Source organism: Amborella trichopoda, chromosome 11 (assembly GCF_054954075.1).
Source record: "Amborella trichopoda isolate Santa Cruz 75 chromosome 11, AtrichopodaSantaCruz75HAP2 v2.0, whole genome shotgun sequence".
Taxonomy (NCBI): Eukaryota; Viridiplantae; Streptophyta; class Magnoliopsida; order Amborellales; family Amborellaceae; genus Amborella; species Amborella trichopoda.
Window position 1 is genome coordinate 40,870,112 of NC_142346.1, and position 6,082 is coordinate 40,876,193.

Sequence of the window (6,082 nt, forward strand, 5' to 3'; positions counted from 1 at the left end):
ACTCATTTCCTAACTTAAACTAGAAGAATGCATGACCTCGAACTCAACAGGCGCGCGCCTTCACTATTTCATCACTGGCCACAACCAAATGTTTTCCATTGCACAACCCACCTTTATATGACTCCTTGTTGATACAATGCCTACAGAAAACTATTTCTCTTGTGCCCGCGACCAAACATTTCCCAGTGTTGGTCTACATTGTTTATGCATGTGTTAAAAACTGCACCAACTTTTTGGCTCCATATTAGATAGCATGTTTAATATAACATAATATATATATATATATTTATGTTTGCGTTTGATGTGTTTGATTTGTTTACTATTGCCTAACTTAGGCTTGTTTAGGGCTAGTTTGAACATCCAATTTTTTAGCTACTAGATTTTAAATAGTTAATAAAAATCCTAAAAATACGCAACGGATAAAGGAATGCTGCTCTCCATGAATATCAAAATAAAAATTAAAATGTATCGATTCAAGTTTAAATGATAAAATCATATAATTTTTTCTTCAATGTTTAATGTTAGATATATAGTTACAAATGTTTTATACTCGAGCAGTGTTGGACAGAGAGACAGCAACGGTATTGCTATAAGTAATTGGAAAAAGCTTGAAACAAAGTTTTTATAGAAACAATATTTGAGCTTGAAACAATGTGTTTTATAGAAGCAATATTTGTTAATTATTCGAGGCCTTTTTCAATTACGAATATATAAGCGTAAATCTTAAAACTTACAATTAAATTAATAAATTTATGTTGTGTTTCTTTCCAATAACCAACACATTAGCATATTTAACTACTGGTTGTATACAACACATGCTCTATTATTTTCCCCCAAATAATTTATTTTGCCTAGTAAAATAGTATTTATCCCCTTATTATGTTTCTATAATTTGAATTAGACAAGACCTGTTACTTCATCACCACTTTCTTCCTTACGGTCAAGGTTCCAAATACAACACCCCCATAGCTGGTTTTCTTCCACATCCAAGATATAAATAATTTTATGCTTGAACTTCTTCCTTATAGGTACTCTCATTAAGAATTATCACCTACAAATACATTATTTATTGGTTTTTCATTCTGTCAAGGGACTAATCAACAACATAAATAAATTTCTTTATTAATTACTTATGTGGCTTAGTTTGTAGGTTGAGTTAAGTCCTAGTTTGTCTTAGAAGTTACCTCCATCACTGGGCTCTATTAGAGTTGTTTTATCTTTGGTTGCTAACTTTAGTTTGGAGCTAGAATAACTTGATATTAAAACTACCTTCTTACATGAAAATCTTGATGAAGAAATTTAAATGTGTCAACATGAAGGTTTTGAGAACAAAACCAATTCTAACTTGGTTTGCAAGTTGAAAAATGGATTGCATGGTTTGAAACAAACATCTAAGCAATGGTATAAGAAATTTGACAGTTTTATATTTGCGTGAAGGTTATTCTAAATGCGATTTTGATCATTGTGTGTACTTCAAGGGTTCAATATGTGATTCTTTTACTAATTTGTTGCTTTATGTTGATGATATGCTTGTTGCTAGCAATGATTTGAGTGAAATCAAGTGTTTAAAGCTTGATATGTCCAAGCATTTTGCCACAAAGGATCTTGGACCAGCCAAGAAGATTTTGGGCATGCACATCCATAGAGACAGAAAGCAAAGTAAGCGTTGGTTAAGTCAATCTAAATATATTTCTAAATTTCTTGAGCTCTTTAATATGATTGATTGTAAACATGTTCTATGCCATTAGCTGCACATTTCAATTTGTCTAAAAGGGACTCTCCAATGAACAAGGCAGATAGAAATAAGATGAATAATGTTCATATACTTCTATAGTGGATAGTTTGATGTATGCAATGGCTTGTACTAGACCTGACATTGCTTATGCAATGGGAGTTGTTTCCAGATTTATGTCTAATCTATGTTAGGAACATTGGCAAGCAGTTAAGTGGATTCTTCAATATGAAGGAGACACGAAATGTATGCTTGTGTTTTGGAAATTCATCATTGGAAGTTGTTGGTTATGTAAATGTAGATTATGCAGGATGCCGTGATACTAAAAGGTCTACCACTGAATATATTTTCAATGTTGATGGTGGTGCAATCAACTGGATGTCAAGATTGCAGGATATTGTCACATTACCATCAAATGAAGCAGAGTATGTGGCATTGACTGAGGCAGCGAAGGACATGATTTGGTTGAGAAGGTTACCTAGCTCTTTTGGGGTGAAACAGAATAAATATGTCGTGCATTGTGATAATCAGAGTGTTGTTCCTCTGGCTAAAAATACAGCTTATCACTCCAAGACAAAGCATATAGAGGTTAGATATCATTTTATTCGGTTGGTTTATTCGGTTGGCCCCCGAGCGTAGAGATTTGCAAGTGGACAAGATTCATACTGAGAAGAACATTGCTGATATGTTGACAAAAGTTGTCTCAACTGAAAAGAATATGATGTGTAGAAGACTTTCGGGGTTGAAGGAGACGTAACCTTGGGTGGAAGGAGAGTGATGCGTTGGTGATTATTCTAGAGACTTTGTGATTTGTCTTCAAATAGGAGATTGTCACATGTGTGAAAACAAATCACACATATGGGAGTTTTATTTGACTTTACTCTCTTTTATTTTGGGTCATTGGGTTGCATCTAATCCAACGGTTGTGGTGTTGTAGGAACTTTACTCTTTTAAAGGGATTAAAACCCTTTTGTTTAGAGAAAAAGAGTGAGAAAAAGATAGAGAGATTGAGTTGGTTTTTCTCTTGAGAGTTTGGTATGCTCTATTTTAGAGAGAGAAAGTGAGCGAAAGGCTTGAACTCCATTGTGGGTTTGCTATGAGAAAAAGGCTTGAACTCCATTGTGGGTTTGTTGTGTGTCTTGCTTTAATGAGAAAAAGTGTGCTCAATTTGACTTTGTAATCTTCTCAAATTAGTAAGTAAAGTAACGCACCATTCTCCTATGGATATAGGTCACGATTTGTGACCGAATCACATTAAATCTTTATGCTATGTGAATTGAATGTTGCTGGATTTTTCATTCCACGTTCTTACTTTGATATTGTGTAATTTTCATTGCTTGTTTATATTGATATGAATGCCCAATAGCTGCGAATGTTATAAACCCTTGCTGATTTTTCGCCTATAGATCCCAACAGCTCTCTCTCTCTCTCCCCCTCCCTCCCTCCCTCCCTCCCTCTCCATGCCACTAATTATAAACAATATCTGAAATCCTAAACATCTCTTAATACAATTTACAAAAGTTAGAAATATGAGATTTATATCATTGAACCTATTTCCCCTTTTTGTATTTTTTTTTTGGTATTAATAGTTATTTTTCTATCTTTTATTTTCCTTTCACTTTTGTTTTGCATCATAATTTAGACTTTTTATTATTGTCTAATTTGGAACAATTTGGACATTCTTTTCCTGATTGGATAAAATCTAACTAGTAATTCTCTCAAACTTTTTTTAGCTTGGATATGTACTTTTCAAAGTTAAAATCACATAGATATGAGTAATTATCTTTTTTATCTATTTACCCAAAAATTCTCATTATGATTTATCTCTTCTCAACTCACTTCAATCCTCAACCTTATTTTTTTTCCCTCTATTTTTCCCTATATCTTTGACCAATTTATGTCTCTCTAATCATTATCCCTAGCTTTCTTAACCCATGCGTCACAAGGATTACATTTAATTTTCTTCAAATCATGGAAATGATGAATTTCTAATAATGTAAGCATTGAATTTATATCTGAAATATCTATTTGACCCCAATCTTTCTCTAGTCCTATGTCTTTGACACATTCATTATGTCTATAATCTTAGTTGTTTTCAATAGGATCAAGTAATTCCATTATTGTGAAAGAAAACTATACAAGTTCTTAGAATCTTTTTTTGTATCTTTTGAAAGTAATTATTATATGAGTAATGATAGTATGAGACCCTCCTACACCAATGTCATTAGGACTCCAAAGGATCACCATTAAATTTTGACACAGATATCTAGAAAACCCATTCACCCAAGTCCCACATCCATATCTTTACTTTTCTAAAGAACTGTGTCAAAATTTAATAGTGATCATTTGAGGTCTTACTCACATGGGTGTGGAAGGGTGTCATTTTTTTTATTTATTATATATGTGTCAGTATGTGGTTAAATTCTAACTATATTATTTTATTGGATTTTTCAATATTTTAGAATGACAAAATAATTCTATATTGCAGCGCTACATTATTTTGTTTCTCTTTATTTTGATTACTACTTCATTGTGACTCTTTTTTTCACGGCATAGGATAGTTGTGGTTCGCATGTAAAATGTCGTGGTAGGATGCCTTATAAATACAAGAATTAGAAACTCATCAAGGAATTTTGGATACCAACGCGAACCTCACATATTTTGTTCCATATAAGTCTTCCCAACGCCTATATGCATAAATGAATCATGATTTCACCTATGCTCATCTCCGTCCAAAGTTCATCGCACAGTTACGATTGTCTGGCAGTATTTCAATTTTTATTTTTTTCTATAAATCGAAATAATTTGAAATTTGAAGCGTATATACATCTTAGTGAGACACACCTAATAAAAATATGAAAAAAGTATTTCACAAAATATAAATTGACCAAAACACCCAGGTAAATTTTCAAAGGTATTTTGGTCAATTTATATTATGAATTATTTCTTTTATATTTTTATTAGATTCTCCTATTTTTTAAGAATATGAGTTCCAAATTTCATATCATTTTGATTTATAAAAATAAAATAAAAATTAAAATACTATCAGACAACTTTGATCATGCGATGAACTATGGACGGTGATAAGCATAAGCGAAATCACTGTTCATTTTCACCTATAGGAGTTGCATAGTATTTTTCACACACACAGACACACACATATATAAATATTTTTGGATCCAACCGGGTCCAGATCCAAATCTGGGTCCCATGTATACTTTTCGGATCCATACTTAGATCTGCATATTTTGGATCCAATTGGGTCCCGATCTAGATTCCATGTATATTTTTTGAATCTAGATCTAGATGCCGGTGGATCCAAACCCTATCCAAACCATTCTCAACCCTACATTCAATAACTTCAATTGAGCCAGGTGAGCCAAACTACCCAAGAGCTAGGTTGGACTTGCGCAAGGGTTGTTTTAGCATGGTTCTAACGGGACCTAGCCATTTGGGGCCCAAGCGAGTCAACCCTAGCCTGGCTAGGCCCAGCCCATTGCTAGTGATAAAACTCGTTTATAAACATGAAATTCTCTATTATATAGGCCTCCTTTATCTTAGGTTTTCGACCTTAGTTTTTATAATTTCTTGAAATCCATTCTAACGTGTTCGACCGATGTTGAATGGGTTTTGCTTGAGTAGACCCTTCACAATGTTAGTTTCTTACAACACAACTTTATTTTCCAGACTTTTGCTAAGTTAAAAACAGAGGAACATAAATTCAATTCTATATTAGTGTAGACAATGGATTTCAATGTCACATAATATGGTAATATGCGAAGAAACGAGTCAAAAGGGCAAATGCAAAGGCTTGGAGTTGATATTTCCATTTGAAGGTCATCTCACAGTGTACCAAAACTACGTTAAAGCAGCTAGCAAGGGTCATGGCTCCCAACTCCGTAGAGCACGGTATGTCTCTCTTCATTGTACCTAGTCGAATCCAAAAAAGATGCCTATTTGAGTAAAATTAGGTATTAAAATCACTAAAAACTAGGTTGTTAGAGGTTTTCTCTCTCTAAAATATTCCAATAAGTTTTAAGTTTCAAATGAATTTAAAATCATCCTTCTAACCTTTAATATTTTAAAAAAAAAAAATCAATACGAAAAAAAATTTCCCCCTCTTGGCGGCATGCCCGCCTAGGCGGGCTTCGTACCGCCTAGACTGCCGCCCAGATTGGCCGCCTAGGCCTAGACGATGCGCCCAAGATTTCTGGACCGCCTACGCGGCCAATCTGCCGCCTAGGCCTAGACGATGCGTCAAGATTTCTAGACCACCTAGACGGCCGGCTAGGCTCTAGGCGAAGTCCGCTTTTTGAATCACTGCCTACATCAAATAGGTTTGCCTACATC